Source organism: Neoarius graeffei, chromosome 2, assembly GCF_027579695.1.
Source record: "Neoarius graeffei isolate fNeoGra1 chromosome 2, fNeoGra1.pri, whole genome shotgun sequence".
NCBI classification, from domain to species: domain Eukaryota; kingdom Metazoa; phylum Chordata; class Actinopteri; order Siluriformes; family Ariidae; genus Neoarius; species Neoarius graeffei.
In genome coordinates, this window is record NC_083570.1 from 83,655,612 (window position 1) to 83,670,085 (window position 14,474).

General features: G+C 41.9%; 1 protein-coding gene across 1 annotated transcript in view; it reads left to right on the forward strand.

Moving 5' to 3' along the window:
• The window catches only part of b4galnt4a (beta-1,4-N-acetyl-galactosaminyl transferase 4a), a 373,302-nt gene that overhangs the window by 162,756 nt on the left and 196,072 nt on the right, over positions 1-14,474 (forward strand). The window lies entirely within an intron of this gene.

The following is a 14,474-nucleotide window of genomic DNA, read 5'->3' on the forward strand; positions in this document are numbered from 1 at the left end:
GATTGCCCGCCCAGCTCAAAAGTTGCCACCAAACATGGAAGTTGCGCTGTACATGGATGTGACAACACAGAAAGGAGTCTGTTTTTACTGCTGACGGGAGAGCCCCTGAAGACGCAGTGGCTTAATTTTATTTACTTCAATAATACGCCGTCAAGTCTACCTAAGACGGTGTATGTTTATCAGAAGCATTTTCCTGATGAATGTTTCCACAACTTGGGACAGTACAGGGCAGGTTTTGCACATCAACTGTCACTGAAGCCTGGGTCCATACCAAGCATCCCTGCCGCATCAGCCACAAACAGCGAACAAGTAAGTGTATAACTGTTAAGTCGTTTTGCCGTGTTTTAAAATCGGTGCCACGTTAGCCTTGCAATGGCTACATTAGCTGTGCAGCTAACCGCTTCCTGCAGTTAGCCAGGTACTCTGCGCTGCAAAACCAAAAAGCATGCAGCATGCTCTGTTATAATAGCCAATCAAAACAGTTTTTACAAAGACACCCACATTCTTTTTTTAAGTCATTCATTTTATTTGTTTGTTTGTTCAGTAAAAACCCAAACATTTGTTGAATTTATTTTATTTCCTCACGTCGCACCTTAATGACGTCAGCGTGCGGTATTTTTCCCTTCGCGGTTTGTTCCTTCTCTCTCGCCATAGTAAGACACCCACATCCGCTTGTTCTGACCCACTGGAGGTAGCGTCACAGTGCTGTTAGCCAATCAGAGGTAACATATTTACATGTCATGAATATTAATGATAAGACCCGCCCCCACCCTCTACCCTTCCCCGCCTCCTGCTTCTCATTAGCAAAACGACGCACTGGGAAAAGCGCTGAAATGGGGCTTTCTCCCAGGAGGCTATATCTACGTGCCGAGGGTTCATTTCGAGAAAGGCTGCGGATATAACATCCGGAAACCTCCACGAGCCCGTTTAAAGCATCAACAAACCACCATGCCATGGGTCCTTTAAGAAACCAAAATTATGTGATGTTTTACTAGGTTTTATAATGCAAGGCTGGCTATCTTTCTGCTAAGATCATGTTGAGTAAGGATGAAAAAAACACAGTCAGTCTGCCTAAAGATGTCTCAAACCATGACTTTCTCACAGAATGAATGTTAGGCCTTGATCAAGGTGCTGGACAGCTATTTGCCACAGTGAAATAGACACTAAAGCAAATCAGTTCAGTTTGTAATCAGATACCGGCTGCCAAAATGCTGCTGCTTGATACTGCTCCTGGTTGAGATGCACTAGGATGTGTTAAAACTGACACAAACCGTGTTTAAATTCTTCAGTAGGTGAGTTTTGGGACAATGCTTGTTGTGTTAATTTTGACACATTCTCTGTGTAAATGATTTTAACACTGTGTCAGGAAGGTTAACACAAAGATGTGTAAATCTGTCCTGGCGGCACGGTGGTGTAGTGGTTAGCACTGTCGCCTCACAGCAAGAAGGTTCTGGGTTCGAGCCCCGTGGCCGGCGAGGGCCTTTCTGTGTGGAGTTTGCATGTTCTCCCCGTGTCTGCGTGGGTTTCCTCCGGGTGCTCCGGTTTCCCCCACAGTCCAAAGACATGCAGCTTAGGCTAATTGGTGGCTCTAAATGTGAGCGTGAATGGTTGTCTCTCTGTGTCAGCCCTGTGATGACCTGGCGGCTTGTCCAGAGTGTACCCCACCTTTCGCCCGTAGTCAGCTGGGATGGGCTCCAGCTTGCCTGCGACCCTACAGATGATGGATGGATGGATGGATGGATTGTCCTTGACTACACACATTGTGTTAAAAACATACCTGAAACCTTACACAAAAAAGTGGTATTTGACACAAAATTAGCGACTGACAATAATACACTACGATATGTATGACTTCAATACATTTATTTTCGTGAAGTATTAACAATAAGATTCACAGAAATCAAACTGGAGATTATCATAATACAGATTCATAACACAGAATGTCATGGAGTTTCAGCAGTTATCAAGGAAAAGGCTGAGTAGGACAAAAGTTTTTTTTTTTTTTCCCAATTTCATGAGGCAACATGACACATAACCACGCCTTCTACATTTCATCTCATCTCATTATCTGTGGCCGCTTTATCCTGTTCTACAGGGTCGCAAGCAAGCTGGAGCCTATCCCAGCTGACTACGGGCGAAAGGCGGGGTACACCCTGGACAAGTCGCCAGGTCATCACAGGGCTGACACATAGACACAGACAACCATTCACACTCACATTCACACCTACGGTCAATTTAGAGTCACCAGTTAACCTAACCTGCATGTCTTTGGACTGTGGGGGAAACCGGAGCACCCAGAGGAAACCCACACGGACACGGGGAGAACATGCAAACTCCACACAGAAAGGCCCTCTCCGGCCACGGGGCTCGAACCCGGACCTTCTTGCTGTGAGGCGACAGCGCTAACCACTACACCACCGTGCCGCCCGCCTTCTACATTTCACTTATTTCAAAACTTTGTATCTTGGATTGATGCAGATCTGATCATCCACAGACTCAGGAATCACTGGCTGAGGATCATCATCAGATTGGTCCATTTACTGCATAATGCATTAATAAACTGTTAATATTTAAACAGATAATGCAGCAGTGACTTTTTTAAACAATATTTTGACACAAAACATTAGCTGATAGCACAGTTAATTTCCTTTTCCCCCAACGTAAAATCTATACACTTAATTAATGTTAAGTAGCATGAGGCTGCACATTCATACACCAACATTGCTACAGATATGAACTATATTTTCTTAAATGTATTTGTATTAAAAGGATTAATTGCTGTTATGGGAAATAATTGGATTAAGCAAGCCATGGCTTGCGAAGTACATTTTATTTAGCTATACAGCAAAGTTAGATAGTTCGCAAGAAGAAAAAAAATATTCCCAAATATATTCCCACCTCATGATGATAAATTATTAGCTCATCTGGCTGTCAGGCTGATGAGTTATTGCCATGGCATGGTGTCCGTCGCCCGTCCGTCATCCACAATTCACTTAAATCATATCTCCTCCGTCAGTTCTCTACGGATTTCCATTCTGATTGTTTTGTTTGAAAGAATTCATCACTCTGCACAAAACGTGGTTGTTTTGTCAATTTTTTTTTTTTTTGCTAATGAGTTAGTATTTAGGATAAATTAATGAATTTTCCAGGCCTCTCACTAGAATTATATCTCCTCTCTCATTTCTCATCTGATTTCAATTCTGATCGATGTTTTGGGTAGATCTTCCCATGAGGAACAAAACTTGGTTGTTTGGTTATTGATTTTCCTGTTGTAAACAATTTGTTTACAACTTTGTTTATTTTCAGTTAAATCGTATCTCCTCCCTCAGTTCTCAATTGATTTCAGTTCTGACTGTTTTGTTTGAAAGAATTCATCCTTCTGTGCAAAACTTGGTCACTGTATTGTCAATTCTTTGCTAACAAACTGCTAATTAGCTCACCTTCATGAATTTTGGGACTTCTCATTAGAATTGTATCTCCTCTCACAGTTCTAACTCGATTTCAGTTCTGATCGATGCTTTGGGTAGATCTTCCCTCAGGGAACAAAACTTGGTCATTTGTTTGTTGATTTTCTTGTTATAAACAATTTGTCTACAACTTTGTTTATTTTCAGTTAAATCGTGTCTTCTCCCTCAGTTCTCAATGGATTTCAGTTCTGATTGTTTTATTTGAAAGAACTAGACTTTCTACACACAACTTGGTCACTGTATCGTCAATTTCTTTGCTAACAAATTAGTAATTAGGTCAACTTAACAAATTTTCTTCTGACTAGAATTGTATCTCCTCTCATTTATCATGCGAATTCAGTTCTGATCAATATTTTGGGTCAATCTTCCCTTGGGGAACAACATTTAGTCCTTTGTTGAGTTTTCTGTGGTAAACAGTTTGTCGTGGAGGTTGGTCCTCTCTCATATTGTCACATTTCAGTTCTGTTTGATGTTTTGGTCGTCATGGTTGATTTGGTGGCAGGCCAGATGAGCTACTACGTCCTTGACATTCCGGTTAATAGAACTTATAGTTCTAACCAGGCTCTTTAATTATACCAAGTACAAATTAATGTTAATAAAAATGGCACACGATTACATAAAATATCTCCCAAGTTAAATTTCCATCTTGCAAGCTGAGCAACAATACTTTTAAAAAAAATCTCACCACCATATTTGCACCATGTAACAATGGCTGCCTCTGTCATTTTGACATTAAGTTAACAAAGTTGTCTAAAGGTCTACAAAGTAAAATACACGGTCTAACAGATCCGTTAGAAACCAGACTAAAGTATTTACAATAACAGTAGCAGAATACGGGCGGCACGGTGGTGTGGTGGTTAGCGCTGTCGCCTCACAGCAAGAAGGTCCAGGTTTGAGCCCCGTGGCCGGCGAGGGCCTTTCTGTGCGGAGTTTGCATGGTGTCCGCCCCAGTTTCCTCCGGGTGCTCCGGTTTCCCCAACAGTCCAAAGACATGCAGGTTAGGTTAACTGGTGACTCTAAATTGACCGTAGGTGTGAATGTGAGTGTGAATGGTTGTCTGTGTCTATGTGTCAGCCCTGTGATGACCTGGCGACTTGTCCAGGGTGTACCCCGCCTTTCGCCTGTAGTCAGCTGGGATAGGCTCCAGCTTGCCTGCGACCCTATAGAACAGGATAAAGCGGCTAGAGATAATGAGATGAGAGATGAGTAGCAGAATACTTCATTTTTGTATGTGAATATACGTTAAGAAATAATTTCAAGTACAACTTACCTCAGGAAATTTGCTCGCTGTTACTGGCGAAAATCCTCTCCCTGTCAAAATGGCGGTTTCTATGTGATACAACTCCTGTGGCACTCATCACACACTCTGGCCAAAGTCACTGGAAGTCAGTATTACCCAGTGACACCATGCACCAAGCACACACTTGCTAACCAAAACCAATTAACTACTACTGTAACTATAACGCAAACTGGCCTTTACCCGCTTCAAGAGCACATTGACTATAATTGTTAAAAACAAGTAGCAAGCTAACGTTATTCAAGCTGACGATAGAGAGCGATAGCGTTAATGTAACACTACTTGAGTAATGCCATTAGTGTGCAAAAGTTAAAATCCCTCACTTGAGTTACTATCATTCCACAGATTTCCAGGGGGTTGTAATCACGAGTCTTCAGTCTTATCCACAAAGGGCTGTTGTATTATACTGTCAGTAGTAAGTACGTACTAACAAGCCTCTAAATGCATTAGCAATGTTGTTTATATCAACTCTGAGTAACAGAGAAGATGTTCAGAGGCGTTCAATGACCACTGAGTTACTTTTTTTTAGTGATTTACATAGTGAAGTGATTATAATATAGAATATGATATTTTATGTTCAACAGTGTACAATAAATTAAAAACAAAATGGCAAGTCAATGTCATTATCAGACTATGGGCTGGCTGCTCATCAACTAAATCAAACAGCTCATGCATTAAAAAAAAACTGACACGGAGTTTGTGTAGAGCAGATCAGTCTACGTATATTGTGTGGAATGTTATGAACAAATTCACAGGTTGTGTTCATTTTAAAACTGTGCATAACTATGTGTAGCTACCAATGCAAGAGCACTTATTAACAGTACCAGTGTCTGAGTGTTATCTAGAAAGTTTTCTAAGATCACCTTGAGATGTGGCTAGCAGCTAAACCTCTGTCAAAGTGGGCCAACTTGGCTTATGATCAAAAGGTAGCAAGCCGACAGCTTTGCTAATACAGCCAAACATCAAGCAAGTGCAACAACACAAGGCAGCTCATGCATTATTATTTAGTAGTTCAACAGAAATAAGCCCAGCTCGGCATCTGTCTTTCAGCCTTTTATGTCTCTTAGCTCCCGCCAACGAGTAAAATCAAGTCCAAGATTTACTCTTGTCTGGTCTCTTGCTTGGTCACTCACTCTATTTCTCTGTCAGGCTTCCTCCAACAGAATCTTTTTTGGTCTCTTCACCTTGACTGCCACAATGTTCGAAACCCAATATACCAATTTAGCTTATTTTTCTGCATGGTGGTGTTGGCCAATTTTGGAAGCTAGACGGAGAGTTGTGAAGCATGACACAGTTTTCACAAGAGGTCTCAGGGATGCCCCACTAGAGTTACATAATGCTATAACTGGTGAACCGGGCATGTCCTCAGAATGGAAAACAAGCCATTCGCCCTATTACAAGTCAGTGTGGCATCAAAATTATTTTGAAGTTTATATTTTAAGGTAAAATTCCTACCTAGTGTTGCTTTAACTGGCATTTGTATATGTAATGCCGTATTGTAGTGTTTGTTGAAAGTTTGCCAAAGTAATCCCGAGCCCATGTGGTTATATCAGCTATAGACCCTTTTCAGTCACGTGACCTTCGTAAACGCGACCACCATTTTGGACATGTAGTGGACTTCGGCTCGAATCAGTTTGAATGCGAGGAAGGCGACAAACGAAAAACATAAAAGAAAAAGGAGCAAGATGCAGAAAACACCTTCACTATCCAGCGACGTAGGGCATTTACAGGGCGAGCAGAGGGAGAGAGATTTGCAAAAATTGAGGTTAGCAGGCTTAGAGAACGACGTTTACCTGCTTCCACCAGGATTGTTCACTGACGTTCGCTCCGGCTTGCTCCCCCTCAAATTAAGCAGCGCACTCCGGCTTGCTCCCCCTCAAATTAAGCAGCGCGCTCCGGCTTGCTCCCCCTCAAATTAAGCAGCGCGCTCCGGCTTGCTCCCCCTCAAATTAAGCAGCGCGCTCCGGCTTGCTCCCCCTAGCTGCTTAATTTGAGGGGGAGCAAGCCGGAGCACGCTCCGGAACCTCGGCCGGAGCACTCCGGGAGCACTCCGGGAGCAAGCTGGAGCGCACTGCTTAATTTGAGGGGGAGCAAGCCGGAGTGCGCTCTGGAACCTCGGCCGGAGCACTCCGGGAGCAAGCCGGAGCGCGCTGCTTAATTTGAGGGGGAGCAAGCCAGAGCGCGCTGCTTAATTTGAGGGGGAGCAAGCCGGAGCGCGCTCCGGAACCTCGGACGTTGGCTCCGGCAGCTATTTACACTGGATCCGGTGTAAATAGCTGCCGGATCATAATTACAGTAAACTAGTAAATACAGTAAAGGAAAAACTTGAGACTGAAAGGTTTTAACAGTCATCCAAATGACTGAACGTAAACATTGCTACAGTAACATACTAGCTACTATGTTGTTGACATTAGCTAGTCAACAATAGCTACTACAGAAGAACAAAGAGGTTACAATGGGTTATTTTAACCTATTTGGTTACACACTTAGCAATGTAATGCCTTTTCTGGCTAATTTTATTCGTCTTACCTCCAACAAAGTGGTCACTACACAAGCGTTGGTATGCCGAGGGCTGCCAATCTTTCCTGTTAATGGCCGCTATCCATCTTCTCCGTCAGGATCCGATAAATTGATAAACCTTGCCTTGTTTGTTGATGGTTACTACATCCAGGTGCACAACAATATAGTGGCATGATGGAAGTCTTGCTGAAAGTAAAAACTTTCTTTGCTGCCGTTCCTCAATGTTGGCTGGGGTAAACTACTGGTAGTACATGTCCAAAATGGCGGCCGCGTTTGTCGTGACGTCACGTGAAAAGGGTCCATAGATGAATGATGGTTCTTGATACAGTGCTGTGTGAGGGAATAGAGAGCATGGGTGTTCAGCTTAGGCTTGTGCCATTGCCCTTTACACACCAAAATTCCTCCAGATTCCTTGAATCGTTTAATGGTATTGTGCACCATAGAGGATGAAATATCCAAATCCCTTCCTATGTTTCTTTGAGGAACGTTGTTTTTAAACATTTCAATTATTTTCTGGAATGGATGGAAAAAATGAACTAATGTTGACAAGACAAAACATAAAATATCTTGGGTTCATTTTGCCTGCAATGAAATACAAGTCAAAGTAAACTTAGAAATTATTGCTTTCTTTTTTATTTACACTTTCCATACCATCCCAACATTTTCCAATTTGGGTTTGTGAATAAAACCCGTTATTGTATGAGGTAAAAACAACACATGATAGATTTTCATTCCCACCCAGTCTTCCATAATGGAAAAGTAACGGATATGGTGTATTCCCACCGGACTGTATTTAATGGAATGCTATAGAGCGCAAACCTCTGCGAGACATGTAAAACATGCGGGACCAGATATGACGTATAATTCACGAGGCAGTGAGTCCATTGTTGTGAAAATCCCAAGCTGAGACATTAGCTAATTAGCAACATGGCAACCAGTCACGCATTACTGTACATTTCTGTTTAGAGAGCTCTTCCTGTTTCTGAACATTTGTTTTGTTAAAAAAAAAGCTATTTGTAATATTTTTGCTCATCTCTCCCAATGTTTTCTTGTTGTTTTGAGTTTGCCTCCGGTTGCTTTACATTGAGGAAGTACGTATGAGTAGGTTCATCACAATATCATAACTTATCATTTACTGTACATCACCACCAGCAATGTCACAACATATTATGACCGTAGGTCATAGTGTTACGATGTAGGACACCAGGGGATAGATTAAAGTTACGACTTTACCCTTATACTTCCATTCACACACAACACCATTACAGCATAATAGCAGTAAATATATGGCTTTCAGTGTGAGTGTGAATGGGATAAGTGTTTCTTTTCGTGTTGCACAAGTACTGTACATGTAAATGCTACTCTTCTGAGTTGTGGATTCCTACTGTGTCTGGTCTTGGGCATGTCTTGTTTTATCTTGGCTATCGTCTTATCTTGGTCATAGATTTGTCTTGGCTTGGACATGCCTCGTCTGAGCTGTAGACTTGACTTGTTGTATCTAGTTTTGGTCATTGTATTTTCTTTTTTTGCCCTCTGCTGTCTTGGGTGCAGTCTTGTCTTGTTTTAGCAATAGGATTGCTTTTTATTACTTTTATTGTCCTGATGTTGTCTTGTATTGTCTTTTATTGGCTATAGTATTGTGTTGTCTTCTATTGGTTATAGTTTCATTTTGTTTTGTCTTGTATTGACTTTAGTCTTTTCTTTTCTAGTCTTGTATTAGCCATTAGTCTTATGTTGGCTTTTCTCAGCCATAATCTTGCACTGTATTGGCTATAGTTTTGTTTTGTCTTGTGTTGGCTAGTATTCTCTAGTCTTGTTTTGTCTTATCTTGGCCATAGTCTTTTCTTATTGTCAGGGTGCAGGCACTTACAGATGCAGGTGCGGGGGAGAGCGGGTGCATCGCAAACTGGAAGTCAAATCCAAATCTGAAGATGTAGTCAGGGTCGGGCAAGGGTTGGTTAATGAACAAATAGATTATCAGAGGTCAGGCAAGAGATCAAAGTCGGAATAAGAACGTAAACAAAGTCAAAGTCACAGGAAGTCAGGAATGATAATCACAAGGCATGGTATGATTGGGCACGAGGACACAGAACAATACTTCGCAACTAAGCTGAGTGTTTGCTGAGCTTATATAGAGGCGTGATTACTGCAAAGATGGGAAACGGGTCCTAATACTCTGGAGAGGAGGGGCGCTGTGACACTTGAGAGATGTAGTCCAGAGCAGCCATGTTTGGATGCCGCACTGAACTTAGACTTCCGGCGCTATTACTGACACTTATCTTGGCCAGAGTCTTGTATGGTTTTATCTTAGCTGTAGTCACGTCTTGTCTTGTCTTATATTGCATTGACTGTAGGATGTTTTTTTGTTTGTTTGTTTGTTTGTTTTTGTTTTTTGCACTGGCTATATAGTATAGCATTATATTGTATTGTATTGGCTATAGTCTTGTCTTTTATTATCTTATCTTGTATTGTCATGGTCATAGCATTGTTTTGTTCTGACTTGGTCTAGTTTTGTCTTGGCCACAATTTTTAATTTTCTATGTTTTAACCCAGGGCGGCACGGTGGTGTAGTGGTTAGCGCTGTTGCCTCACAGCAAGAAGGTCTGGGTTCAAGCCCCGTGGCCGGCGAGGGCCTTTCTGTGTGGAGTTTGCATGTTCTCCCCGTGTCCGCGTGGGTTTCCTCCGGGTGCTCCGGTTTCCCCCACAGTCCAAAGACATGCAGGTTAGGTTAACTGGTGACTCTAAATTGACCGTAGGTGTGAATGTGAGTGTGAATGGTTGTCTGTGTCTATGTGTCAGCCCTACGATGACCTGGCGACTTGTCCAGGGTGTACCCTGTCTTTCGCCCGTAGTCAACTGGGATAGGCTCCAGCTTGCCTGCGACCCTGTAGAACAGGATAAAGTGGCTAGAGATAATGAGATGAGATGTTTTAACCCAAGTCTGTCTGTTTTTACTTTCCAGTGTGAACTACCTCATGCTGTTGTAGCCTGCCTATATTTTGTCCCAAAATTGGACATGAATATGACTATTGGACTCTCCCTTTGAGTACATACTTCACCACTCACATGGTACATGGCTTAATGTGGGCATATTGTCAGCTCAAAATCATGAATAACACTAAGGTGGCTTGATGTAAAACATGTATGATAACTGGTCACACCGTCCAGACTGAACTTATAACTTATATAAATTATATGGATCATATATTCCAAAAAGTTGAGCCACATCTACCTGCAGTGCAAATGCAGTGATAAATCTCTTATACACAAAGAATGACTTGGAACGCAGTGCAGAAAGGGGAATTGGTAGTGTAGAGGTGACGTGAGGTGACTGATCATGGCCAGGTGTGTGCTGTACAGACAGACAGAGCTCTACAGTAGCAGCTGTATTACTAATGCGGTCATGAGATTAAGTTCCTCTCTCTCTCTCTCTCTCTCTCTCTCTCTCTCTCTCTCTGATGGGCACAGCCAGGAGAGAGTAATGGTGTGGGACGCATTTGTAATGCAACTCATTGCAACGCCCTCGCAGTGCCATCTATCTCTGACCACAAGCAGCAGGAAGAGACACGGATAACGCTACATCACACGTCCTGTACTTTGCACTGCCTTTGGAACGGTTACACACGACTAAAGCAGATTCTCCGTACGCTGGTCTTTTACATGACTGCATTTGGCTCACAAAAGTAAACTAAAGTAAATCTCCAACTGCCTGTAATAATGTCTTCATGTTTTCACATTACACAAGCGTTATGTTTAACACCTACAAGAGCTGTGTACTGTATTTCACAGAAAGTGCATTTCTTATCAAGTCAACCCCTTGGGAAATAACATCTCAGTCTCCTTCAGATGTGCCTTGTGAAGGTGTTTTAATCCATTTTTAAGTACACTTTCTTTTTATTTTGGAAGCACTCAGCATTATATATTTGCAGAAATCTGCAAGGTGACTTTTTGAAGAGGATAGGTGTTTCTGAGACATGCTCATACTTCGCTTTATGAGCACACCAGGAGGTCTACCCTTTTCATTTGCCCTTTGCTGCCTTTCAGGCTTGATAGACATCGATTTGTTGTGCAGACACATGCACCAATGCACACTTACAGAGCGGCCTGGAAAGTGTCACGTTTTGGTGAGATCTCTGAGCCATGGCTGCACCTGGCAACCCTTCATCCCATCCTCCTCCTCCTCCTCCTCCTCCTCCTCCTCAGTTGCATGCAATTATAATGGTGTGTTTCAGCCCCAGCTCACAGTAATGCTGATACAACCTATATACAGTGGTTTGGTGCAGATCCATTTAACGAAGAGAGAAAGGGAGCAGGGTAGAGATGGAGAGGGTGAGAGAGGACAGGGTTACACTGAAAGGGGAAAGCAAGGAAAAAAAAAAAGGCGAATGAATAGGAAAGTAATTGCATAGCCCAAATGGTCAGATGGATAGCACGAAGGCTAAATAGACTGTTATTGTGAGGACCTTTTTGTAGATTGAGTGCACATAGTCCTGTATTGCACATGCATTGAATTCAATTAAAAGTCACGATGGGCAGGAGAGTATGTGTGGGGGGGTAGATATGCATCACAAAGGGTGTGCTGCTACATTTTCACTTTGTATAGCACTCAAAAACCTCATTTGCGCACGCGCACACACACACACACACACACACACACACACACACACACACGCATGCATGCACGGACGCACAAATGCAAAGGGCATTGTGGAGATAGAGGCTGGGGAAACATGAAAGAGTATGATATTGACTCAAGAATGAGAGAACAGAGAGCAAGGGATCTGGAAATGAGAGACTTCCTGAGGGATGGATCCTTGAATTGATGGGGGAAATCAACATAAAAAGATGAATTCCTAGATACAGCAGGGATTAGTTCATGCTCATGCACATACTGCCTGGTCTCTCTCTCACACACACACATTCACACTTTATTCATGCAAATACATTTCTGTGGTGTTGGACGTTTCTTCTTCCTTCTGCTCCATTTCTAAAGCAGTATCTGCATCTCTGTGTTTGATTACTCCGAAATTAAGATCCCATCATTGAACTTCATTCAACTGGGGTTCAGGAGGAATGGTGGGGATTTAGCCTGCAATGTTTAGCAAGAAGAGGTAGCGAATGCAGTTCATCAGATTAGTCATTCAGCAGTGGTGGGAGAGTAGAACTAAGCCTATTACAGAGCTAATAAATCAGACAGCAGTGCTACAATCAAAGCTCCCAGGTACCATGGCTTTGTGAGCAGATTAGAGCAATTGAGTTTACCGAGTGGTGTTTCTTTTATATATTTATATGCTATAAGGCTGAACCAGATGGAACTATTGATCAGAGATTCAAACTTAATTTATTTTCAGACTCCTTTCTTTCAAATAAGCCAGAAATTCCATGTTAATTTGTACACAAAGTGCTAGTATTATACAGTAGGGCTGGAGAATATCGCTACATAATTCTATATGCTGTATAATTCAGGCAGTATTTGTTTTTGACGTTGTGAGGACACATACTGTCAATTGCTTTTAAAACACACTCACACACACACACCTATAATCAGTGATATGGTAAAGTTTTCTTTAAGGGGATGCTTTTAACATGTTTTATTCTATCCACATTCACTGAATATAAGCAATCATGCGCTCTGATTGGCTACTCTACTACTAGGCTATCAGCTCATATACCATGAGTAGAGAAAAACAAAATGGCGGAGCATGTTGCTGAAGCAACCGAGGATGAAATAAAAACTCTGCTCGAACCCCCCCCCCCCCCCCCCCCCCAAAAAAAAGCAACAAAATATGGAATAAAAGTATTTGATAGTAAGAACATATCCTTTTTATTTTTCAATAATTTTTATGATAGCATTTTTCACAAATTGCTAGTCATTTCATCAATTTGTTTACATTCTTCATCTTTAAGCATTAAAATTACACATGTATGCAATTTGTCACATGTCCACTAAGCAGAAATGATTTTGTCGGATGTTTTGTATAAAGTTTTTATTTATCGAATTTGAAAAAAATAAAAACGTTCTGTTTCTCAAAATCCAGTGATTCTGGATATAATAAAAGTTATTCCATTCAATCTTGTCATACTGTACATGGCTTATAGCCAACTCGGCACTACGCGACTCGTCAGCTATCAGCTCATGTACCGTACGATTCGATTTCGTGGAATAAGTGTTAAAGATTTATGGAAGGAGTCTTTAGTGTAAGTTTAGGTTCTCTGCAATAAGAAAGTCTTCAGGATGTTTTCTGCTTTCTGATTTCTCAGTAACATTACAAGCTATGGGTTTTTTGTTTTGTTTTTTCTTATGAACTTAAAACATATACGCAGAACCATGGCCTCACTTTTTGTTTATAGATGCCTTGAGACCTCAAGAATGGCACAGGAATAGTTTTAAGCGTTAACAATAAATCTAATATAGTAATTTTTATGATTAAAGTGATTCATATAGGTAGCAGTCTGAGTGAATGACCTTGACATCCGTGACGTCACCGCAGGAAGTCTATCGGTCTCATCGCCATTTCCTCTATACTAAAACACAGAGCTGACTGCAACTCCGATCCTCCATTTTGAGCTAATTTAATCGCCATGCCATGTAGATGTCTTGATGGCCAGTGCAGCAACACAACAGAAGGTGGATTTACGTTGCATTCATGGTCCAAGAATGTTCAAACTGCAAAGATTTGGACGCGTTTTGCGAGAAGTTCATGGGCACATTGGGCACCTACGAAGTGGTCTCTCCTCTGCTCTGCACATTTTACTGAAGACTTGTCCGAAACCTCTGATCTGTTGAGGAGCGTTGGCTATAAGCCCCTTTATTGAAAGAGGGTGCAGTACCAACAATTAAAGGAAAAGAAAACTACAAGAAAAGGAAAGTAAGTTCAGTTGCACCAGTTCTCCCAGAGTGTGAGCCGAGGGTTGTTGCTAAAACCCGGGATGGAACAGGACATATTATCGCTCGGGCAGTGACCTCCCTGCGGTTGTTGTTAAAACCAGTGATGTCCTGTCCCGTCCCATCCCGGGTTTTAGTAATTGCCTGAGCTGAGCAGTAATGTTGGAGTACTCAGTATGGAGAGAATAGAGAATGAGTGGACTAGCCATCTGATTTTTCCACTGGATATGCTTACTTCAGCAGCAATATCATTTGGATACAGAACAACAAAAACAACACTTGTTGTTTACCTGCATTTAGATTA